This window comes from Pleurodeles waltl, chromosome 5 (assembly GCF_031143425.1).
Source record: "Pleurodeles waltl isolate 20211129_DDA chromosome 5, aPleWal1.hap1.20221129, whole genome shotgun sequence".
NCBI lineage: Eukaryota > Metazoa > Chordata > Amphibia > Caudata > Salamandridae > Pleurodeles > Pleurodeles waltl.
In genome coordinates, this window is record NC_090444.1 from 1,152,195,768 (window position 1) to 1,152,222,707 (window position 26,940).

Below are 26,940 nucleotides of genomic sequence, written 5' to 3' on the forward strand. Positions count from 1 at the left end.
AACTGCTCTACCACCTTGTAGCTCCACCTCCAAGTGAAGTCCGTCTGACTCAAACTCTGATCTCGGTCAGAAGTTCGAGGCCCTCCTCCACCCGCAGGCATCTGCCTGCGTCTCATCCCTGGTGTCTAGTGGGAGAGCTCTGCTCGTCTCCTGGGATGCCTCTTTTCTCTTTTTTCCTCGTTTTTCCTTTGTGTACTGTCTGTGTGCCATTTTGTTCTTTGTGTACCTTCAGTCACCCTTCAGAACTCCCTTGGACAGACCACTGATGCATCCATTTCACCTTAACACACCTACCGTCATCAGACCCCAACACCAACCATCACATAGAAACTGGACAAAAGTCACTGACAAGCAGCTCACCTACGCCCTCGCCATTGCCGCCCCCACCATCACACACTACGACAACCCAACTTCAGAGCTGCCACCACTGCACATCACCAACTCATCAGAAACACCGGAAAGAAAGCTATACAAGACAGATGCCCTCATTCCGACCGCCAGGGCCGCGGGCAACGGAAGCACCGCCAACAGGCTGGCGGTGCTTCATTGCCCATTCTGACCGCGGCGGTAAAGCCGCGGTCAGAAAAGGGGATCCGGCGGTTTCCCGCCGGATTTCCCCTGGCTGGGCTGAACCTCCATGGCGGCGCTGCAAGCAGCGCCGCCATGGGGATTCCGACCCCCTTCCCGCCAGCCTGTTTCTGGCGTTTTTTACCGCCAGGAACAGGATAGCGGGAACGGGTGTCATGGGGCCGCTGGGGGCCCCTGCACTGCCCATGCCACTGGCATGGGCATTGCAGGGGCCCCCTAACAGACAGTGAAAATCGCGACGGGTGCTACTGCACCCGTCGCACACCTGCAACACCATTCGGACCCGGCTTCTGTGTTGCAGGCCCTTTCGCGCTGGGCCGGCGGGTTCTCCCTTGCCACCGCCACCCTCCCGGGTCAGAATGACCCTCAGAATCTCCTGACACGCACACAACAGCAAGGAACTCTTCAGCATCACCAAGGAGTTCGCCAAACCAAACAGTGAAACAATGGACATCCCACCCTCATAAGACCTCTGTGACAGACTCAACACCTACTTCCACTACAAAATCAAGACCATCTACAACAATTTCAGCAAGGACAACATACGCGCAGAACCCCCTCTACCAAAAGCCGACACTAACAAACCAACAATCACCACCTGGACCCCCCTCACCACCGAAGATACTCTGAGAACAATGAGGTCCATACGCTACGGGCACCCACAGACCCATGCCCCCACCACATTTTCAACAGAGCCACAGACACCATCACCCCCAAGCTCCGCCTCACCATTAACCGCTCACTAGCTGCCACCATCTTCCACGATGACTGGAGACACACCGAGATCAACCACCTCCTCAAGAAACCCTCAGCAGACCCTACCAACCTCAAAAACTTCAGACCCATCTACCTGATCCCCTTTCCTGTGAAAGTGATCGAAAAAGCAGTCAACAGCCAACTTGCCACGTTTTTAGGAGACCACAACATCCTCAACATCTCCCAATCCCGATTCAGGAAAAACCATAGCACCAAACAGCCCTCCTGGCTGCAACAGACGACATCTGCTCCCTGGTGCACAAGGGAGAGATGGCGGCACTCATCCTGCTAGACCTCTTGGCGGCCTTCGACACAGTCTCCCATCACACCCTGATATGAAGACTCCACAAAGCCAGCATCAGAGACAAGGCCCTTGACTGGATCAAATCCTTCCTCTCTGGCAGAACTCAACAAGTGAGACTCGCCCCTTCCTCGCAGACCCAACACCCACCACCTGCTGAGTGCCCCAGGGAACCTCCCTCAGCCCCACCCTGCTTAACGTCTTGATGGCCTCGCTAGCCACCATCATCAGAAGCTACAGAATCAACATCATCTCCTACGCCGACGAAACCCAACTCATCCTCTCCCTCTCCAACGAACCCAACAAAGCCAGACACAACTTACACAAAGGCATGGACGCAGTCGCCAACTGGGTGAGAAACAGCTGCCTTCAACTCAACGCAAAAAAGGCAGAAGTACTCATCATGGGCCCTCAACCCAACACGTGGAACGAATCCTGGTGGCCACCCACCCTCGGAAACCCACCCCCACCAGCCAAGCCCGCAACCTCAGGATCATCCTGGACTCCAATCTCAGCATGAACCATCAAATCAACTTAGTCATCTCCACCTGCTTCCGCACCCTCCACCTCCTACGCAAGTCCTTCAAATGAATCCTCGAACATAGAAAGACCACCACACACGCCCTCATCACCAGAAGACTGGACTATGGCAATGCACTCTACACCAGAATCAACAAGAAACTTATCCGCAAACTACAAAACATTCAGAACGCCACCACCCGACTGGTCCTCAACCTACCTTGACACTGCCACATCTCGCAACACCTGCGTACACTGCACTGGCTTCCCATAGAGAAAAGAATCACCTTCAAGATCCTCACTCACGCACACAAAGCCCTCCACAACACTGGACAAGACTACCTCAACCATCGACTCAACCTCCACGTACTCCACAGGACTCTACGCTCATCCCAGTGCTCTCTCTCGCAGAAGTACCCCGCATCAGGAAGACGAGAAGAGGAGAACGCTCATTTTCCTACCTCGCAGCCACCGCCTGGAATGCCCTTCCTCTGCACATCAGACAAACCACCTCCCTCCTCAGCTTCATGAAGGAACTGAAGACATGGCTTTTTTAAGACCCACCGGTGAACACTACACTGTACTCCCCCAAGTGCCTTGAGACCTAATGGGTGAGTAGTTGCGCTTTACAAGCATTGATTGATTGATTGATTGATGCTTCTAGTAGGATAACCTGTTCGCATAAGAATGCAATCTAAAAATTACCTTGTCTTTTGTGACACTATCCTGATACTTAAGATGTTGTCTGTTTGTGGAGGCCAGACAGGCTACTACTTACAGAGAATTTCATTAAACTGGCAGAGTTTAAATAATGCATCTGTGAGAAACAAATGTAGAAAAAGAAGAAAAACGATGTAGCTGCCCCCCAGTATCTTTAAGACAGTTTTATGGTAAAGCCCCAGTCAGTGCCAATGAAGAAAGAGGAAGTGACAAGCCGAGCTTTCAACAGTTGCACTTTATCTTTCCTGCTACTGACAAGGGCAGAGATAAACTGTTTTTCAAGAACGTTTCCCCAGCTCACTATCGAAGTGTTTACTGTAGTAGTTGTAAAAAAATGTGTATTAATTGCAAAAGATGTGAGTCCTTCACAAGTATTAAATCAGCAACTATCTTTTTTCTGAGAACCAAGTAACCCATTATAGCACTTGTCTTTCTCAGGGTAGCAAGACAGAGCAAAGCATACTCGGGGAGATGGTGTAGGCTAGTAACCAAAGCTTGCTGGTACGTGAAAAGAACACTCAATGAGTTATTGTTAAGCCAGGACTTTTCCTTATTAAAGGAAAAGTACTTTATTATACACACACTAATAGGTAGTATGCGTTAAATTACAAATATGTAGATGGGAATCCCTTTGGTGACACCCTTAGGATAGTTCATACCCTCACAGTGGATCCTGAACTCTATAACCACAATACCCCCACCTATAGCAGACACATTACACTGGGGTGTCTTTATCAAAAGGGCAAGTCTACTGGCTTTGTCAGTGTGTGACCACATTGATACAAGTAATATTATAGCATAATAAACCAACAGAACACAATTGACAGCAATAGGGATGATACCATCTTAGAGCTGACACTTGTTAAGGCTTGTCACTGTTAACTTTGAGGTCCTCAAAAAAACAATTCAAATTATGTCACCAATCATCATTAAAACATGTAATAATTGATTATTAACTCATTGCTTCTCAATAAACCTTTTAATGACCTGGGCTAAAATATATACCATTTTGTTGTCAAAATGGCCATTCTCATTAAAGCATATTCAAATGTCTTTATGAGGTGCAAGAGTCTTTCTTCTACTTTAAACCATGCTGCAACTGCAGCGTTAGGTCAAACTAACAGGAATCTCCTCACTCAAGAGCCCATGCACAAAACTACAGACAACAGGGGCCCATTTTGACCTTGGTAGTCACCAGACTGCCAGGGTCACTGTTGTGGTCGGACCGCTGCCAAAGTGGCAGTGCGACCGCGACATTATGACCATGGCGAAAGCGCCACAGTTGGACCGTTGGCACCGCCAAGTTGCCGCCAGTCAACAGCCTGCCAACACACCTGGCATGGGCAGTGCAGGGGCCCCCATTGACAGCTCTGCTGCGCTTTCCACTGCCCGAATTATGGGCAGTGGAAAGTGCGACGGGTGCTCCTGCACCCGCGTCACCGCCACATTGGTACTGGCTCGATTACGAGTCAGCGTCAATGTTAAGGTCCTGTTCACCGTAGGGCCGGTGGGCGTAAGCGCTGCTTCTGCCCACCGGCCCTGCAATGAACTTCTAATGGGGTCAGCGGTGCTCTGGCTGCACAGGCGGCCTGATGGCGGTACGAGTTTGGCGGACAGCCTCCGCTGCCCGCCAAACTCGTAATGAGGGCCTGGGAGTCCTTGATAAATCATAGTAGAAGCATATCTCCCCTTAGAAAACTTAAGGCAAGAAAAGAAAAGATGATGGCAACCATATTGGCAGCCCAACAGTGCTTCTTCACTATGTTGGTGGTTCCCCTGCCCTTCTTGGGGCACCACAAGGAGCAGTATGAACATTTGGGCCTCATGGGGGTTATTGGGTGCTGCTTCATCCCAGGGCTTGCATAACAAATAAGCAACTTTCTTTTAACTTTGAAGCCTTGCACCATGTTTCTTTTTTTTTAACCTGGGTGTGGCTTCCCCTCCAATGAGGCACCAGAGGTGTGGCAGCAAGGGGAGCCAGCTCCTGAACTGCCTGATCTGTCCCCTGCCCTGCCCCTGGACATTGCTGTTGGTGCTGGCACAGGAGTTGTCAGATTCTCTCTGTTGACTGCATCCTTGCATGCTGGTAGTGCTGGTGAGGTGTGAACCCCACTCTCCCAAGATATGGACATGTGGAGCGGGGGCTGCAAACCACCATGAAGGGGAGCGCAGCTGCATTTAGATTTGGGCTGTCTGTCCTAGTGAGACGTGGTCCCCTTGGACAGATTTCCATTGCATTGGGCCACAGGGTACAGTGTATCCAGGGGCATGAAGGATCCTGAGGAAGATCCAACTCACACCCTCCTCATTATGAATTAATTCATTGAGAATGTGCAGACCATGGTCCCTGACACAGCCCGGCTCGATTTTTAGGAATTTCAGTGGAGCCCTCCATTGCTCATTTCCCCACCCGTCCACACTAGCGAACCAGGCTTTCCACCTTTTTATCCCCAGTCCTGTATGGCTGATTGGCATGATTTTGAAGTGTTTTTTCTCCTGCTGATCTCTTCTAGCCACCACAAGCATTTTCATCAGGCCTCTGGGCCTCTAAAGGTGTTTGTTTTGCTGGGGAGCCTGCTTTTGCTCCTCCCTTGCTAGATGTGTTCCCTGCCTGAGCTCCTAATGCTCTCTCTTGCTTGATGGGCATCTTTCATAGCCCACGCACAGCCACGAAGCAGAACCCCCTTCCCAATCACACACCCCAGGTCCCACAGCCTCCTGGCTACTTCCAGGCTTCCAGGGCACCTGTGTGTCAGTGGAATCTAGGCCCAGTCCATAGATGTCCCTGGGGAACCGTCCAGTATCCCCCAGCTGGTCTTTTCACCCAACTATTCCCTATGGGGCATAATTGAAGGTACTACCTCTGGCCCTGTAGAGACCCATCCTAGTCTGGGTGACAACTGCAGTCAACATTCTTCAGTCGGTTAGTGGGATCCTTCCAGCTGATCATTGCTTCGCCTTCATTGCACCCAGACTCAGTGTCTTCTCAAGAGTCTTTCCCTTGGCCAGGGGTTTTTAAGTGGGGCAGAAAGTTCCTACAGGTAGGCACCTCTGCCCAATTCTTGGTGCCACATCATGGCTCCACCCCTTTTCAACCTTCCAGCAAAGCACTCTGGGAATTTAAACAACTTGACTTCAAGTGGTCAATAAAAAGACTTTCCCTGAAAGTCTAAGCTCCATCCGCAACAAAAACAACTGCTTCATCTTGTCCCACCAAAACATCAGTGGGGAAGCCCTGCTGTGTTTGGCTCCAGAGGTCTGGCAGTCTTCTTTTTTTCCTGTGGGCTTGGACATGCAAAGACCAGGTGCAGTGTAAAGAGTTAATTAGCAGATGCAGATTTCTTCCCCATCCCTTCCTTTCCAGGGAACTGAGTCAAGCACTTGTAATGGCTCTTTTGTGTGGGGAGGCAGTTGATCCTCCTGCTGGTGACAGAATCATTACCTTGGTCCAGTAGGAGGGACAAAGCCCTGGCATTTGATTATGGATGAACCGAGGGAAAACAAAAATCCTGCAAGTGCCCTAATGAGTGTAGTTCTGATGAAGGATACTGTGGATCTACTCTCAGGCTGGATGTCTACCCTAAGGTTGATACCTCACTTGACCAGGTAGGCCTAAGTAGGGTGAAACTCCACTTAAGTGCAGGTTTCCTCTGCAATGTGTAATTCAGTTAAGTACCGCAGAATTTCAGGGTGAATTCCCACTCACATCATAAGGCCTATACCAGAACAGCACTAATACTTGAAGGGTCCCTTCTGCAACAAGCTACCTGTGTGTAGACAGAAGTCTCACCCATGAAACCCACACATGTGCACACACAAGTGTGCTCAGGTGGTTGTATACTAGGTACACAGCAGCTGCCTTATCTTTAAAGGCAGGGAATTGTGGTTAGCACTGTCAGTTGGACATTCATTCTCCTAGCTCAATTTAGGCTCCTCGCTGTGATGAGCATCTCTAGATGTGGAGTCTTGATTTCCAGAGAGATTTACGAGTGCTCACTTCAGAAAACTTCACCCAGGTGTCCTCAGGATAGTGCTCAGTGCCACTGTTCTAGGTCCCACACTTATATACGGAGATGTACTATTCTAAAACTCCTCCTGGAATATTTGGGGGAAATTAAAAAATCCCAAATATTTTATGAATGGGTAGAAAAGCAGCAATATTTCATCGTGGAAAGTGCTGCTTTAAGGTGAAGCTCAAAGCACAAAAGTAATAATACCATGTAGAACACGCATTGGCAAAGCCAATGGGTCTTGCCTATACAAGAGCCATTGGCTTTGCCAATGTGTTTAAGCCATATTGTACACCAGCCTGGCTGCTGCTCAACATGGCTAAATGTTAGTGGCATAGAGGATACTGGTGTGAAGTAGAGTGGCGTAGAGTGGAGTGTCATGGAATGGTGTTAAATGTCATGGAGTGGCATAGATTGTCATGGAGTGGCAAACAGTGGAGTAGAGTAGAACAGAGTAGAGTAGAGTGGAGTGGAGTGGTGTGGAGTGCTGTGAAGTGGTGTAGAGTGGAGACCCATAGAGTAGCGTGATGTGTCGTGGAGGGAGTATTGTCAGTGAAATAGAGTGGAAGGGCATAGAGTGGAGGGGCTTAGAGTGGAGTAGAGTGATGTACAGTGGATTGACATAGAGTGAAGTAGAGTGTCGTAGGGTGAAGCAGAGTGTTGTATAGTGGGGTGGCATAAAGTTTCATAGAGTGAAGTAGAGTAGACTGATGTAGAGTACAGTGGAGTGGCATAGAGTGGAGTAAAGTGGCATGAAGTGGTGTAGAGGGAGTTGCATACAGTGAAGGGGAGTGTTGTGGTGTAGAGTGGAGTAGATTATCACAGAATGGAGGGGCATTGAGTGGATGTAGATCATCATAAAATGGAGTGGCATAGAGTATTGTATAGTGATGTAGAGTGGAGTAGAGTACTCATGGAGGGCTTTGCTGCGTAACATGAAGATTCATTTGTATGTGGTTGGTCCCTGCATGTAGTGGAACGGTGAGCAAGCAAATGTTGCCTTGGACTGCAGGCTAGAGAATTCACCAATGAATTTGAAACATCACATCCGTCACTTTTTTACTTACTTGAGGAGTGAGTGGTATGAATTACCAGTGAACTGAACGATTAGAGTCATGAGGTAAGTGTGGAAGACTCAAATGGATCAAAGGCACAGCTCCTTGTTTTCCAAGCCCACTAGACCATTCGGATGAAATTAGTCACTTCTCTTGCCACACTTCACTTCAGGTATGGCTCTGTGATGCTCTTGTCATTAAGGTGTCACTTCACACAGGACCTTCAAATGTCCCTGTCTTTATAGAATTCAATTTCCTTGTATCTTTGGTCAGGAGCAAGGTAGGTCCAGGTCATCCCGATCAGGCAGTTCTGTAAATCTGCATGTTCAAGTTAAGTAAATCTGTGAGTTAAGCAGGTCAAAGTCAGGAAAAAGGTGGAGGGACAGTCTTTCCCTAGCAATTGACCCTCTGTTCCTAATTTCTATGGTTTACATAACGATGAAAGGAATAGTTTTCAACACTGCCTCCTTATTAGTCCTCCTGATTGGCCGATGTAGGAAGTTTTCTGTTTAAGCCTTTGCAATAGTGATTTCTCTTTACTAAGCTCTATGATATTCAGGATTGTTACTGGGAAATTGAATCCTGAATTCCAATGGGACAGAATATTGACTCAACAATATTGAGGGACAAAATATTGAAAGGTAAGTGCACTGAATGTGATAAAGATTTGCTGTTGTTAACTTCACAACTACGGAACTTGAAGATATATTTACATCACCAAGATACGTATATGTGGAGTTAGGTATAGAACATGTAAAGAAACTTATCCTTCGATAGTTTGTCGTTTGATATTGTTGTAACAGTAGTCTGTTCAATCAATATCCAGGATTAAGTTTTACCAGCCTACACCTCTGTTTACAAATAAAATATCATCGGAAGACGAGCTAAGCGTGCTTGTTTTTTACTATCCCTAATTCTGTATTTTTACGTGAAACTCACTGTGAAGCTGGGACATGTTACTGACTGCTGGTCTGCCTCGGAACCTGCTACTTCGGATGGGAGCGTTTATGTGAGGACTGATACTGGTGACGTAAAGTAGTGCCAGAAGTCATGCTCCTCACAGATTCAGGAATACAGAGACAGACTGGCGACCCACATGTAAGCCACCAAAAAGCGCAAAATGTGGCAAGGGATATATCATGTATTACATCATATGACAAAATTAGTGCATCCACTATGTCGACCTACCACTACATTGCAAGACATGTCTAACTGGTTAGATGTAGAGGTACGAAAATGAATTATATATTTACGTTGATGATTTAGTGGTAGGCAATGGGGTAGATGTTATGTTACTGAAGGTCCATTTTATAGACCTTCATTTAATATTGTCCAACCCCAGAAATATAGTAACCTTAATGTGAGAATTCCAACCCACCTCAATAACTTGACAAATGTAGAATCTTAAAATGCCATTATCCTTTTCTTTTTTGGATTGTCTGTTCTTCTCTGAGCTGAAAAGAAAGATAGAGGCCAGAATTCAGACGTATCAAGCAAGCCAATTTTTCAGGGCGGATAGTCAACATCTTTGAACTTCCTCTGGCACATTCTAACACAGCTTCTCAGTGTTTCTTGCTTTAGTCTACAAAATGTGAGCTCTTTGTTAGAACCATCACTTATTGACTATTCCATAAATTAAAAGTTTGAGGCACAAAACCTGAGAATGTTTCTTATTTGGTGACGCAAACAGAGCAGCAAGCCTTCCGTACATGAAAAAATAGAAGACTTTATAAATCACAATATTTGGTAACTGTGTTGTAACTTCAGTTCAATATCTCTTCTAGATGTCTGTAGCATTGAGGACCACCCACCATAATGTAGGGCAAGCCATGATCTCTGTACTTTTCAACACAAACGTTTTATGGCAGGCCAGGAGGGAGCGCCTCCTTCCAGCCAATCCAGGAGGCTTTTTAAGAGTTGGGCAAAGTGAGCAATTTCCCAGGGCCCTCACTTGCAAGGGGCCCCTGAAAAAGTGAACTGTTTCTCTATCTTACTTCTGTCTATTTCTCAATCTCACCCTATAACATTTTATTCAATATTGTTTTCATTATGGAGCTTTAATTGGCAGACAATTAGTAATACAATTCAAAGGTATTCTGAACATGTGCTCCAATTTATTTCGTGTCCAGGTCCCCCCAAATGAAATGACGCTGAGTCCACCTGAGATTCTTCAGCAGGACCACCGGAACCAGCTCCAACTGAAAGCTTTACATCACTGCAAACCATTGCAATTTTAACAAAGTTACAGCAGTCGACTAAGCACGTGCAAAGTTGTTTTATGGAATAGACCGTTCTTGCAAGGTCACGTTCCTGAACTTGGTCGTTCCAAAAACCATAAAATGTATTGTTATGAAGACAAGGCTCAAGTAATCCTCATATTCCGACTCTATGGGCTGAAACAGTTTACAAGTCTGTAATTTATAGATGGTCAGTTTTCTCTGAAACTTCCTGTTTTCTGTTATTTGCAGAGTGAATATATGTAACTCATTTATGCATATTTGTAGAACATAGTTGTATTCTATGTGGGCTCCAGATTTTGTCATTGATGGCAATGTACTTACTGCGCCCGATTCCTGCCCAACTGAGGAGCAGGCAAGGGAAACAAGTTTAATGAAACAATGGTATTTAATGAAAAAAATATGTTTATAGAGTTCTGCATACAAGCGAGGCACCATAATATATGCATGTACAATCGATGGTAATTGAATTTGCATATGGTTTTGCTGTACAGATAGCAGGCCTGCTTTACAATGATTAATGACATTAACTCTAACTGCATTTCAGAAAATATGAAACCAGCTTGAACGGAAACGGTTGAACGTGTTCGAAAAATTATTAGAACCTGAAATAAATTCAACAAACTAGAGGAGCTGGCAACAATTTGCATGGATTAATAGTTTCGGGGCAGTTTCAGATAACCCACAGCTGCAAGATTATTTTTTTCCAGAAGACCCAGGTGTTGTTTTGTCGTTGTGGGATGAGCTAATAATGCGATCTTTATGCACACCTGTGGGTAAGAAGTCTTGGGCAGCGCATACAACGGCAGAGTGGTGTCACAACGCATTACATAAAAATATTGGGCCTCATTTACGAGGCCCTAGCACCACCGGAGTGTGGCTTTTAGTGACGCTCCGTGGGGCTGTGCCATTTTCCGTAATTACCAGGTGGTGTTAAGCACCCAGGCAACAGGGGGAGTGCATCGAGTATTGCTGTGTGCATTCCACTGCAACACCCAATGCATTTTGATGCTGCCCCAGGTTCACGAGGAGTCATAAATCTGAGGCTGCACCAAAAACTAATGCCACCCATTGGGGTGGCATTAGCATGGCGACACGAGTAGAAATACATTTATTTCTATGTGTTTTGCTTTTCCCATCTTTGCTGCATTGTGCAGCAGACAAAAGAAGAGCAAAACACCAGTGCTAGGGAAAACACAGGGGTGCGCCGTATTGTTTTAAATACGGCTGGGGCGGTTACTCTGCAATGGTGGAGGGGTGTTCCCCCCTGGCTTACTATTGTTTTATTTTTTGTCTGCTGGCTCAGCCAGCAGTGCAGGTAGGGGTGGGGATGGGCCACGGGGGGAGTAAGAGGGGAGGGGACGGAGGAGAGAGAGCACCTAATTGCGCATTTGTTTTTGGCCGGCTGTCTCAGGCCGGCCAAACTCACATGCGTACTTAGGTTTCTCCAACCCGGCTGTGTTGAACAGCTGGTCTGGACAAACTGCAAAGGCCCCAGGGCAGTGCATAAGTGGCAGTCCAAGCCGCTCAGCCCAATCCTGGCACTGCTTTTTTGCTAGGGTTGGCATGAGAGCAGTGCCAGGTTTGCTGGGGAGCCTGTGCTAGTGTCCCAGTGAATGCTGGGACAACAGAAGAGGAGTGAGGCGGCAGGAAGTGACAGTGGCAGAAGACGGCGGTGAGAATGGTGAGTGTTTTTTTGTTTCTTTTAGTTGTTTCCCCCATCTCCGTCGTCCCCTCCTTGACGTTTGTGACAGCTGCTGCTGAATACGGCGCATCCCTGCATTTCTGCAGTCACGTGGCACTGCCAGTTTTGGAGCTGAACCGGGCTGCACCACTTTTAAGTAAATGAGGCCCATAATATCCCAGGAACAAAGTGCAAACACAAAATGAGCAACGTCAAGAGGGCAGATGGAGGATGTGTCATATAAAAACAAGCATTGCAAGGGCAAACCAATTACACATTGTAAGAAATTGGTTTATTGGTTGATTGGGATGTAACTCTAATCAAGCAACAGCCACATTCCTTATCAGGGTGAAACACAAAAGTTACTAAATCAACCTGTGCTTAACCATATAGTAGCTTGGCACAAAGTCAGTCAGGTTGAACTTAAAGGCAATGTGTAAACTATTTATGCAGTACACCAACAGTAATAAAGTGAAAATACAACACAAGGAAAATCCAAAATCAATTTAGAACAAACCGTATACAATGTAATAAATAAAATGAGACCACAACAACAAAAATCCAACAAACCGGAGATATGCAATTTTTAATGTTTATGTAAAAATAGCTCCAAGAAGCAGAAAGGTTTAAGGGGCATATTTATACTTGTTTTGCGCTTTTTTTTTAAAACGTAAATTCGGTGCAAAACTAACTCCTTATTTATAGACCCGTTTAGCACAAAAGTTATGGAGTTAAAGTAATTTGTTTTGGACGTAGAAACCTACCTTGCGTCAATGTGATGCAAGGTAGGCGTTCCCATGCAAAAAATTACTCTGTGGCCTTAGTGCCATATTTATCAACGTGCTAAAATCATGCACAGGGGGCGGAGAGGCCAAATAATAGTACAAAGCTTGCTTTGCACCACTATTTAATGCCTGGGTCAGGGCAGGCGTTAGGGGACCTGTGGGCCTATTTCCATGGTGGAACACCATGGAATAAGCCCACAGGTGCCCTCCCCAGGCCCCAGAGACACCCTCACTAACACCAGAGGGACAGCGGACGATGGGGGACCCCATCCCAGGTAAGTACAGGTAAGTATTTTTTTTGTTTTAAGTGCCATTGGGAGCCCTAAAATGAGCCCCCCTACATGGCACTGGGTGCAGTGGCCATGCCCAGGGGACCCTGGTCCCCTGTGCTGACCATTGGGGTGGTGGGCATGATTCCTTTCTTTTCTAAGACAGGAGTCATGTAGTATGGATGGTTGTGCATCAGAAAATGACGCTAAGCTGGTTAGAGTCATTTTTTTTGTTGCTCTAACCTGCCTAACGTCTTTTTTTGGTGTAAAACCCCCTTCTCCCATACCGTCTCCCCCACTCGGCTAATGTCATTTTTTTAAATGCTAGCCTACCCTTTGTGCTGGCTTGCACCATTCCACAAATATGGTGACTGGCTGGTGCTCAGGAATGGTGCAAACCGGAGCAAAACTTTTTGATGCGAAACTGCGTTAGTGCAGTTTTGCACCAAAAAGTATAAATATGCCCCTAAGTGTGACCTTCGGGTCACTCTACACTGGGACAAAGTCACAAGTTCAGGCTAACTGTGATGGAATCTGGACCGGATACAGGGACCTGGTTCGTCACACTGAAAAAGTTACCCTCTCAAAGTCCAGTGCACAGAGTTCAAAACTCCAGGATTTCACAGAAGGAGCTCAAATAATGCCAACCAAGGATCCAGGACATGCAAAGGCACCTCTTGGATATCAGGAACTCCAGCAGAGGCCAGCAGGTCCCGTTAGGGCAGTTGCAGCAGGTCAGCTGGGCAGTTGCAGACAGGCCTCTGTAGCTTGTTGTGTCCCTGTAGTTCAGAACAGGAGGTCAGCCTACTGACCCTTGGAGTGACCCTGGTAGTCCTCAGTTCAAGGAGATGATCCTCTCCCCTTCAAGGAGCAAGGCAGGCATCAAGAAGCAGGGATGTTCTCTACAGAACAAGTCAGACCTCAAGCAGAAGGGCAGTATTCAGAATAAAAAAACAGGCTTTAAGCAGCAGGACAGCTCTCCACTAGCAACAGGGCAATCTAATGAGAAACAAGGCAAGCCTCAAGAAGCAGGACAGTTCTCTGGAATGCAAGGCAGTCTTTCTGTAGACTTCCACAGGTCTAGGAATGTACTGAAGAGTTGGTCTAAGGGTCCTCTACTTACACATGGTGATAGCTTAGAAGTGGAGGAAATTTCCGGAGTTTTACCCCACAGATGGTTCTGGAATTTCTTTCCTCTTTACTCAGGTCCCAATATGTCTGGGGTGACAAAAGCCTGGTGTCAAGTTCTTTATGAGAATGATAAGGCAGCTCCTTTCAAATGTAAGTGGGGCAGGAAACAACTCCAGTCTCCCATCCTGGCAAGGTGGCCCTCTTCCAGCTACACCCAGGCCCTATTATTCATTGTCTGGACCCAATAGGCATTCCTAACGAGGGAGCAATTAACAGACTCAAACAGCTGGAAGGTCCTAGAAGACCTCATAAAGTTTAGGGCAGGAAAATGGCAAGTTTCTAAAAGTATCCCTTTCAATATTGTAATCTAAAATCTGAATTTACCATTAAGGATGATTTTAAATTACAATTCATTTGAATCCAAACATTACATTTCTACCTGTTCCTTAACAAAAGTGAGCACACAGTGTTCACTACCAGGACATGTAAAACTTAAAAACACATACCCTACTTTTTAAATACAACTGACCCTGCCCTATAAGTTGTTTTAGAGCCTATTTTAGGGGTGCCCTATTTGCATTAAAAAGGATGATTCAGGTCTGGGAAAAGGTTTATTATGCCAGGAAGAATTGGCAGCTTAATAACAGCACTACAGGTTGCAATGACAGGCCTCAGACATGCTTTAAAGGGGTGTGTACGTGAGTGGCACAATAAGTGCTGCAGGCCTACTAATATCATTCACTTTATAGGCCCTGGCTATGTGTAGTACCAATGTACTAGCGCCTTATAAGTAAATTAAATGTGCTAATTGGGTGTAAGACAAATTTACCATGTTTTAGTTGATGGGTGCAGACCTTTACACCCTGGTTAGAAGTGGTAAAGTGCACACTGTCATAAAAGCCCACATACGCAGGTTTAGAAAACAGGAGAGGTAAAAGCAAAAAGTAATGTTTGTGTCCTATAAGCAACATGATTTTTGTCCAATATATATGTTGCGTCGCAAGGACTACCTAACATGTGGGTTACACATGAAACAAGGAGTGTAATTATATTATGATTTAAATAGCAGGGAGAGTGAATACAGTTTAATTGTGTCCTATGATCAAAATTATTTTTGTCTAGTCTTTCTTTACATGTTTTATTGTTCCCTCGGTTTTTGTTATGTCAAAATGCAGCCTAGGTACGATTGCAGTTAAGGAGGGAGGATAAATAAACGTTTGTACAGAAATAATACTGATATCCCGATGATTAATTAATATTTCATTGAGTATTGTGTGATTTCTCCCTACTATATACCATGTTGTTGTTTACTGTATTTTGGGCCCAGGTTTGGTAGGGTCAACTGGTCACATTCCTATGTGATTTAGACAAAACCAGTGCTTTCAGCAGGACCTCGTTGATGATGTATCCAACTTCAGGTGACCCTCTCCAGCCAAAGCTTTTGACTTTGCCTCACTGTACGATTTTGATTTCCATTTCAGAGACTAAGTCCAAAGGTTAAAACTTTGACTGGGGCTGACCCACATGGTGTACCGTTCTATTGCCTGAACATGGGCCAATGTCCTGGATAACCATCAACTGTTTTGAATGGCCAATGACTTTTTCTATGCACTTTTTTCCCTTAAACGCTTAGAGGTCCACATATCTGTTTTCTCTTTTGCTATTTTGATGTGTTTGGTAACTTTGTACTCTTTAAACATTTGTTTGGGAATTTTATTGTATTGTTTTCTTTACTTTAAAATGGTTAGCAGTGCTTGAACTTAATCTGGGTTTTACCTGCTGTTTGTGTCAGAGCTACAATGTTTAGCAAAGATTCTCCCAGAGCTGTGTGGTTTCCCTAACCAGATTGTGTTTACAGTATTAATCTGGTAGGGGTCACCTACTCCCATTAAATAGCCACTCCAATTTCTGACATGCTTGCACAAATAGAGACCTGAAATCTCAGGATAGAGAATAATAGTTTTTTTGAAGGATTCAGGTACGAGTTAATCATCACAATTGCACAAAACCCAATGCGAAAGGAGCTAGCAAACATCCTAAAAAACGAATTATTTTGGGTCCATTTCAAGGTTGGTCATGGTATACTTACGCCGTAAGGTATCCAAGATGTAAAAATATATATTTGTTAGTAATCCAAAGCAAATCACAAATGCAATATGACTCTACAGATAACATGAATCAATTGTCCATTCTTCATGAAACAACAGAAGAGCTCTATAAGTAGTTATTATTCAATTATTTATTTCTCATCTTCTCATAAGATTGTTTTGATTTAGCCATAGATAGGCAAAACGCTTCATCCCCGTTGGGAATTCTGCAGGGCTCCTTTCAATTACATTTGAGGACGTCAAAACGTGTTTTGCTCTCCAATGAAGTACAGTAAAAATCGGCTACGGTCCCCCAAAGTTGTCTATCTCCAAATGGCGTCTTGTGCAACGTGCACCTCGCGTTTTTTCCTGTTTTATGTTGAGAACTAAGTAAACAAATTGCAGTGAGAGTTGCTCCAGCCATCTTTTGTTAGTTATTCGAGACATCCAGGATGTATTTAGGGCCATACTAGAGGCTAGGTTTATTTGGACCTTTCTGGTTCTGGCAAAAGCAGGATTGTGTGATTTATGGGACTTAACCATGGGCATCATTTAGGGTTGGCCAGGGTTTGCAACTTGACCCCTGGCTCGCCCCTTGCGCCAACCCTGGCACTGCCTTTGCGAGCCCTGGCCTCACAGATGGCAAAATCAGTGCCAGGAACACAAGGAGAGCTTGTCCTTTTGGACTTCATTTGGGGCTCCACTCGCTTTGTTTTCTCTCAGTTTTTTTATTACAGTTCATTATTCATTATAGGTGTAATAGAAAATGGAGTACAACTAGGCAAAACATGATTTTTCCAGGGAGTTGAAATTTATGCAGAGGTTTATTCAGGACAATTATTCATATTAAAGAGAGCTGACATATTGTTTTCAGATTGAACTAAAATATTTCCACCATTTCGGTGAGCACTATAGGATATAGGACTGTAGAATGAGGGATGCATCATTTTACTAATTGGCCCACTGGGTGCAACTCTCTACTCTTTTTTTAGAATTCAGTGGTCCTACCCCAAAAACCACTTGATTGTGTATGTGTAAATTCACTGCAAACTTTACTATCATTACTATGGCCCTCATTACAACCCTGGCGGTCGGTGATAAAGCGGCGGTAATACCGCCAACAGGCCGGCGGTAAAAAAAATAGAATTTTGACCACAGCGGAAACCGCCAACACAGACAGCCACTTTAACACTCCGACTGCCATGGCAGTAGCGACAAGCACTCCATCGGTAACCCCCAACAACCAGGCGGAAGACAATGTACTGCCCACTGTATTATGAGAGGCCAATCCGCCACCTTTTCTGGGGCTGTACCAACGCCATTAAAAGCACGGTGGAAACAGTACACAGAAGGGAAACAACTCACCTCTCGACACTCAAGGAATAACCACGACGCCATGGAGCCCGAGTTGCACATATTTCCCATGCTGGTCTACCTCCACCTACACCAGAAACATGAACGGCGGTGAAGACGACCACGGTGAGTCCGCACCTAGCACACAAGGGAGGTGGGGAGGAAAAAGAGAGTGATACACCCACGCAACACCCCCACCCCTACCCCAACACCATACACACAAACAGATGCCACAACATGACATATCAACCTATAACCCTCAGGAATAACGCAAGGACAAAAGGAATGAATTAAAGTGAGTGTAATAATAACATTTTTGATAAATATGTCCTTAAAGCACAAAACAGTATGTACAATATATACAAATGGAGGGACAATGCCCACTCCAAAATGTCCGTGGCCCACAGGGCGGTAACACGTAAGTCAAGGCCACACTTGACTCCTGTCTCAATATGGAGAGAACACTGCTGGGGCATCAGGTCGAAGATACACAGGCACCTCAGGGGAAAGAGGAATGGGGTGCACCTCAGTCGGAAGAAAGTACAACACCACTGCTCCTGGAGGGGGCTACATGCCCTCTGCGATGTCCTGGGGAGTGCAAAGCCACAGACTCTCTAGTGGGTGGTTTGCCCACTGTTTGGTCCTGGGGAATGCAAGGCCACAGTCTCTCAAGTGGGTGGTTTGCCCACTGTTTGGTTCTGGGTAGTGCAAGGCCACAGTCTCTCTAGTGGGTGGTTTGACCACTGTTTGGTCCTGGGGAGTGCAAAGCCACAGTCTCTCAAGTTGATGCCTTCTTCCACTGGTTCTGGAGGGGGCCTTGTCCCCAGTGTGCTTCATCCTGGCAAGGAGGGGGTGAGTAGATGCCTTCTTCCACTTGTTCTGGAGGGGGCCTTGTGCCCTGTGATGCAGATCCTGGATGGTGAAAGGTCACAATCTCTCACCTGGGTGTCACACCTACAGTTGTTGCAGGGGCCAGGATGCACTAAAGCCCATGTAGTCACAACTACACACTGCTCACCGTCAGTGACAGCTGCTCAGTGGTGGCAGTTGCGGGGCTGGTGGCGGTGCTATCAGTGGTGGGGGAGGCTCCAGCCCTTCCCCTGCAGCCTTGGACGGCTGCCCACTGGGGCTACTGCTGCTGGCAGTGGTGCTGGTGGCAGTTCTGGCGGCGGTGCAGGTGGCGGTGCTGTCATTGGTGGGGGGAGGCTCCAGCCCTTCCCCTACAGCCTTGAACAGCTGAAGTGCCATGGCTGGTATTGTTTGCGTAGATGCTGCTCTAGTCCTGCTGCGGCGTCTGTTCCTTTTACATTGGCCTTGGCAGCTGTTGTTCCCTTCCTGTCCTTGGCAGCTGGTGGTGCCTCCTTGCTGCTGCCAGCTGGTGGTGCCTCCTTGCCCTTGCTAGCTTGTGGTGTCTCCTTGCTGCTGCCAGCTGGTGGTGCCTCCTTGCCCTTGCTAGCTTGTGGTGTCTCCTTGCCCTTGCTAGCTGGTGTTGCCTCCTTGCCCTTGCTAGCTGGTGATGCCTCCTTCCCCTTTCTGGCTGGTGTTCCCTTCCTGCCCTTGCTAGCTGGTGGCCCCTTCTTGCCCTTGGCAGGTGGTGCAAGCACACTGGCAATGCTGACGGGTGCCTCCTTGGAGCCTCTAACACATGCAGTAGCTGCAGAAGCTACTGTGGCCGTGGCCTGGGTGGCTGATGTGCTGGCCTGGGTTCTGCCCACCCTGGCCCGAAGTGAAGAACGGGGGGGGGGGGAGGAGGGGCAGGGAATAGGTCAAGGATGGAGAGGAAAAGCATTTTAGGGACACTGGGGCTGGAAGAAGGTAAAGGTTTGGGAGTGGAGAAAGAGGGAGTGGTTGTAGGAGGTGTCTGTCTGCTGTGTGTGGGTGCAGGTGCATGGGCTGGATGCTGTCGTGAGGTAGATGGCTAAAGGGTGTCTGAATGCTTGCGTTTGTGTACTTTGGGAAGAGGGGGCACAGACACAGTGGGAGAGGACACCAGGGACGTGTGCATGGATGTGGGGGTGGTGACTGTCAGTGAGGGGCATGTAGTGATAGGCGTGCTTTTGATGGAGGTAGTGGATGAGGATGTAGTGCATGCAGGTGTGAGTGGAGATGCTACTGGGAGGGTGGTGGGCGATGAGGAGGAGGGGTACACAGTGAAGGCAGTGGATGTTGGTGTGTCTGCATCTGGATGGTACTTGTGGGAGTGCCTGTGGGATGAAGTGTGGTGCTTGTGTTTGCCTGACCCACTTCTGTGTGTTGATTTCGTTGCATGGAGGTCTGAAGGTGTGCTTGGGATAGGCTGGGGTTGAGGGGAATGGGACTGGGTAGAGGGAGTTGGAGGTGGAAGGCTAGAGACAGGGACAATGGCTGCCATCAGTGAGTTGGTCAGAGCCTAGAAAGAGCTCTGTTGGGCCGCCACATCAGAGTGAATGCCCTCCAGGAATGTATTTGTTTGTTGTTGCAAATGCCCTGCTAGACCCTGGATGGCATTCAGTATGGTTGACTGCCCAACAGAAAGGGATCTCAGGAGGTCAATAGCCTCCTCACCGAGGGCAGCAGGGCTGACTTGGGCAGGGCCTTAGGTGCCTGGGGCGAAGGAGATGCCCACCCTCCTGGGTGAGCGGGGACGGGAAACTCGCTGAGGGGCTGCTGGGAGGGCGGTGCTGATACGGGGGTGGTGGCTGTACCTGTAGTTGGGATGGGCACAGAGGTGTCTGCCACTGCCAGGAAGCTTCCATCGGAGGAGGTGTTGCTGTCAGAACTGTCCCCTCCTGTCTCTGTCGTGGTGCTCCCCTCACCCCCCCGTCCCACTGGTGCCCTCACCATCGGTGGATTTGGCCTCCAGGCCCATGTGGGATGCAGCTCCCTCCGTCGCCAGTGCCTCTGCTCCTGCGCCAGATGAATCTAATGCACACAAGGACAGGGTGACAAAACATAAAGGGTGGGCTAGAGATAGAGGATACACTTGGTCAATGCCAGCAACAACACTACCGTTGACGTACACAACTCACGTGAACTACCGTTGACATACACAACAGGGAACAGCCCTATGCACTAGGCCATGCAATACCAGTTACAATACTAGTCACCAGGCCAAGGGGTACAATGCCTAACGCCATCAGCTGCACACCTGAAACTCACAGGACCCTGCCCAGTAGTAGAAGCCCACTAGCATTATTGGGGTTGGAGTGCATCTGAGCCTGCCCACCATGGAACCTACCCTGCCATGTTCGTCCTGGCCTAGGGGCACACACAGACACACATTCCCCCACCCATGTAACACCTCAACGTGCGCAACTTCATGATTCTGAATCTGTACTCACCGCCTTGTGGCTTCTGTGATGCCTTCAAGCACCCATCCAACTCCGGATAGGCCACCGCCAGGATGCAGAACATCAGGGGGGGTCAGGGTACAATGGGCACCCCTTCCTCATTGGGAGGCCATCCCCAGCTGGGCCTCCGCCGTCTTCCTTGCCCAGCGGCGCAGGTCCTCCCACCATTTTCAACAGTGGGTGCTCCGCCTGTCAAAGACCACCAGGGTCCACACCTCCTTGGCGATGGCATGCCAAATACTAATTTTCTGATGGGCGCTGACCTGCAGAAAAAGATACATAAGAAAAGGTATTAGTCATACCGTCCGGACTATTATACTCATGGCCTACCATATCCCTCCCATCCCCTTACGCACAGACATTGCCCACCAAACATGCAGCAGTCTGCCCAGGACCCCTCAACCCCCCTACACAAGACTTACACACACAGCACTCCATACATTCATGCCCCACGCATTGCACTCACAGTGTACTCACCTGTTTCTCTGGAGGACCATAAAGTAAAGGGTACTGGGGTAGGACCCCATCCACTAGTCTCTCCAACTCCTCGGAAATGAAGACAGGGGCCCTTTCCCCAGACACTCGAGCCATGGTCGCTTCCAGACACAGGTCACAGCAGAGCTTGCAGTGTAGGTCCTCTCCTGTTGAAGGTCAGGTAGCAAGTGAGTGAACAGATAGAAAATGGCGGTCACATCCGCGGCGGTGTGTACCGTCACCGCTGGTGTACATCCTGGAACCCTTTGGCCCCAATGATAACCAATGATGTGTTGCATGGCGGTCGTCGACCACCTCCCGCAATGGCGCACAACGTCAGCGGAATTACCTCATTTCCACTTGTCCCTCCTCACAGGTCAGGCGGCCACCATCTCAGGGGGGGAACAGGCCATGGCACCCAACTGCGTCACAGCAGACATAGGCACATCAATAGACCTACACGTTCACATACTGTTTCTGTAAAAAAATGCAAGGCATATTAATCTGAGGATATGTTTGAATATGACCATCTGCTCACCGTTTTTCATCCTAGAGTTCAACGGGTGAGGATGAATAGGACCTGGAGACATACCCCGTGTACAGACCCCTGGTGGCCCTGCCGACAATGGAGGACAGGCACATTATCCTAACCTACAGACTTGATAGGGCCACAATTCATGAGCTGTGTGCCCAATTGGAGCCAGACCTGATCTCAGCTATCCACCACCTCTCTGGTATCCCCCCTCTTGTGCAGGTCCTGTCAGTGCTCCATTTCTTGGCTAGTGGGTCCTTCCAAGTGACAGTGGCCATGGCAGCAGGGATGTCACAGCCTATGTTGTCAAACGTGCTGACCAGAGTGTTGTCTGCCCTGATGAAACACATGCGCAGCTACATCGTATTCTCCCAGGTGGAGGATTTGGCCACAATGAAGGCTGACTTCTATGCAATGGGACATATCCCCAACATCATTGGTGCTATTGATGGTACACATATTGTCTTTGTTCCCCCTGGAGAAATGAACAGGTATTTAGAAATCGAAAGAGCTTTCAGTCTCTGAATGTGCAGATAGTGTGCCTGGTGGACCAGTACATCTCCCATGTCAATGCAAAGTATCCTGGGTCTGTGCATGAAGTCTTTATTTTGAGGAATAGCAGCATTTCATATGTGATGTCTCAACTCCAGAGGCACAGGGTGTGGCTATTAGGTGAGCCCATGGTCCCCACCCAGTGTCTGTTGGTATATGGGTGTGGGTTTGGCCCTAAGGGTGAGTGTCTGTCTAACAGGTATCCCTCGATATTTACAGGTGACTCCGATTACCCCAATCTCCATGGCTACTGACCCCAGTGAGGAAGGAATGCCAGGACAAGGGCAGAGGAACGTTACAATGAGGCACATGGGTGAACAAGGAGGATCATTGAGCGCACCTTTTCCTCCTGAAGGCCAGATTCCGGTGCCTCCATCTGACAGGTGGATCCCTGTGCTACTCACTCAAGAAGGTGTGCCAGATCATCGTTGCATGTTGCATGTTGCATGTTGCACGACCTGGCCTTGAGACGCCAGGAGGATTTCTGCAGGAGGATGATGCTGGGGATGGTCGCATGGCAGCGGTGGAGCCTGTGAACAGTGACGAAGAGGAAGCAGAGGAAGAGGATGTGAACAACGGAACAACTTTAATTCAAAAGTACTTCCAGTAACGCACAGGTAAGACACTGTTACTTCACCTTCCATTGAAGTTTTGTGTTGGACATTGTACATGGCAGCCTGATTTTCCAACTGCTATGGCCACTTACTGTACCCTTTGGCATCTCTATTTTCGGATATCTGTGCCCCACTCTGGCTCCTGGTGTGTTTACTGCTGCCCCCTACAGGTCATACCTATGTATATATAACTGTACATTTGAATTGCAATGTTTACAGCTTGTTAAACTAATACATATTTCAATCCATTGACAAACTCCATACTTGTATTAGTTCCAAGGGTGTTTATTTATGTGATAGTAAGTGTAGGGGGTATTGCAATGGGCTGGGTTGATGATGGAGGAATGTCCAGGATAGAGTCCAGTCTATTGGTATCGCAGGTGCATTGTCCAAGGGGGCATAGGGAGTGGGGCAATGGCAGTTCAAGGTGGACAGGGTGACAGAGTGGGACAAAAGGGTGACATTCAGGGGAATCTTATTTCCTGTCAGGGGTCTTGGCAATGTTCTCTGGCTTCTGTTTGGATCGCAGGAACGTTTTGCATGGTGGTTCTCCTTCTGCAGGGGGAAGGGTGCTGATGGCCTGTTGTTCCTGTGGTGGGGCCTCCTGTCCACCAGCGTCAGCGGAGGTGGAGGGCTGTTCATCGGTGTGGCTAGTGTCAGGGGCCCATTGGTGTGCCGCTGCCTCCCTCATGGTGTTCGCCATGTCTGCCAGCATCCCTGCAATGGTGACCAGGGTGGTGTGGATGTCCCTCAGGTCCTCCCTGATCCCTAGGTACTGTCCCTCCTGCAGCCGCTGGGTCTCCTGCAACTTTGCCAGTATCTGGCCCATCATCTCCTGGGAATGGTGGTATGCTCCCAGGATGTTACTGAGTGCCTCGTGGAGAGTCGGTTCCTAGGCCTGTCCTCCCCCTGTCGCACAGCAGTTCTCCTAGCTTCCCTGTTGTCCTGTGCCTCTGTCCCCTGAACCGTGTGCCCACTGCCACTAACCCCAGGCCCCTGATCATCCTGTGTTTGTTGGGTTGCCTAGGGTCCCTGTAGTGGTGGACACACTGATGATTGATGTGTCCTGGGGACAGAGGGATGGGCCCGCTGGCTGGGTGCTGTGCTGGTAATTCCTGAGGGGGGAGGCTCTGTGCTGGTATAGGACTGTGCCTGGGTCACGGGCTGTCCAGAGGTCCCTGATGGGCCAGGCTGGTCATCCTAATCCAGGCATGCAGATTTGCTGTCATCACTGTGGGCCTCTTCGGGGGGGACTGGATGTTGCTGGCACTTCCTCTCCAGTGACATTGTGTGGGGGTCCAGAGGGGATGTAAATGCAGTGTTATTGTGACTGCGTGTGACATCTTGTGCATGGGTATGTTCCCCTCTATGGTTGTTATTACCAAGGCAGCTTTGGGTTGTGTGAGTTGTGATTTGATTGGCTAAGAGATTGTCACTAGTGTGCATGCTGTGGTGATGGGGTCCATGCAGGTCTGAGATGGGGGTCCATGCATTGGAATTACATGCAGGGCTTGGTATTGGGATGGGTGGTTTGTGATGGTGGGGTATATGTGAGGTGGTGGAGTGATGGGGTTGAGGGTAGGGGTGGAAGTTTGTGATGGCATGCAGGTAGGGGGGTGAAAGTAGTAAAGATTTGACTTACCAGAGTCCAGTCCTCCTGCTACTCCTGCCAGGCCCTCAGGATGCATGATCACCAAGACTTGCTCCTCCCATGTTGTTAGTTGTGGGGGAGGAGGTGGGGGGTCCACCGCCAGTCCTCTGTACAGCTATCTGGTGCCTTGCTACCATGGAACGCACCTTCCCCGTAGGTCGTTCCACTTCTTTCTGATGTTATCCCTTGTTCTGGGGTGCTGTCCCACAGCGTTGACCCTGTCCACGACTCTCCGCCATAGCTCATCTTCCTAGCAATGGATATCTGCTGCACCTGTGATCCGAATAGCTGTGGCTCTACCCGGATGATTTCCTCCACCATGACCCTAAGCTCCTCCTCTGAGAACCTGGGGTGTCTTTGTGGTGCCATGGGTGTAGTGTGAGTGGTGTGTGTGAGTGTATGTGTGGGGTGATGTCATAATGCTGTGGGCATATTTCTGTTGGCGTAACGGTGTGGGTTTTGGTACCGCCAGTTTATCACTGACCTGCGGTGTGGCGGACTTGTGTGTGTGTCTGTATATGGCGGATTTCTATGTGTGGGTCATTGTACGTGTAGCGGTATACTGCTGCAGTCGCGGTATGTTGGCGGCAGTCAGCATGGCGGTAAGCAGCACTTACCGCCAATGTCATAATGAGGGCCCATATATGCTTTGCATGTTCCCTAGGCATATGCTACTTTTTTTTAAAATAGCTCTTTATTGCAAATTTACAACAACATACATGTAATACATATGGATGCCACCCAGAAGCACCAAGAGAAATATAGTAACCATGCCCTTTAACGGTATCTGCAATTGCCCTCCACCACCACTGTAATTCAGGACACAGAGTGCAGCCACCTACAACAGCATGAACAAAGCTATTGCTGCAGCGCTACAAAATCCTAGCTATTACTTAAGCTGAATAGTGGATTTTGCGCAAGAGGTCAATGGATCGAAGCGACAGAGGATTGAGAGGATGTCATCAATGAGTAATGCGATTTACAACATTAAATAACAAATTTGCAATACGGAACCTTAGACAATGACCACACCAATTTAGTAAGAAGAATTATGAATTTATTTCCCTAGATTAACAATGCTAATGTCACAAAAATAACTCTTAACCACAATTGATAAGCATATAGAATTAATAATGGCTGATTAGAACGTCTTATATATCTGAGTTTAATCAAAACAATCAAGCGAATAATCTCCAAAATAATAACAATGATTAGCAACACCAGAATCATTAACAATGGCAAAGTATGCATTAGTAAAAACAATCAAAAGGTGTCAATATAAACCTTGAGTATTTAAAGTTAATACGCTCACTAACGTCAAATTAACATCAACATGTTGGGCTTCATTTAAAAGAATTTAGAAACACAAATTTAGGAAAAACATACTATCTCAGATAATTGTAAGAAACATTATTAATATTATGCGGCAGTCAAATTATAATTTGTAGCTGGTACCTGCAAAGCAAAAGAGACAAATATATCATTACGATTTTATACATTTCCCTTAGAACAACAACATGCAGTCTACTTCAGCAAAGGGACACTATCAGGTAAGTCTTCAGAGAATCAGGCCTATCGACAGCTGAAACCACACTGCTAGTATGACTCGAATCATCAACAGGAACTCTTGGACACACAATCTCCTCCCTAGAGTCTAGAATCTCATCTCTCTGCCTAAAGAAAATCCTACCTTGGTTGTTATATTAATCTTCAAAAAGCTTATGATTGGTCAGTACATGGGGTGGTTATGATTCAACCAATAGTAATTCTAATTGATAACCTAAAATGCGGTGATATCACATTAACCAGGACATATTCACAACAGTAACTTTTCCTCTTCCGTCTCGTCTGTAGCTCCATTGTTCCATCCCGTCTAAACTTCTCTTCTCAGGAAGAAACTTCTTACAAAGTGTCTCTTACTTCCATCCTCAAGGAAGAAACCACATATCAGTGACAATTTCAGACAATAGAACATTCAACTTATGTAAGAACTTGGTTAAACATGGCCTTGTATGACATAACTCAGCAACCCCCTAGGGGTAGCTGTGTACACATCTATTAAACCATCTAGCACATTTTTATATAAGCATTGAACTATGGAAAATAACCACATTTAGTTTGAATTTTGCTCAGTTAGGAACAGAAATGAATTATGGCGACCATTTATAAAAGTCACCCACTAATACACTAAAATTATCAATAAAACATATTAGAAAATTCACACTCTCACACTATATACACCTGCCATTGAGCATCTCCCCTCACCCACCCATGGCATCATGAATTTCTTTAT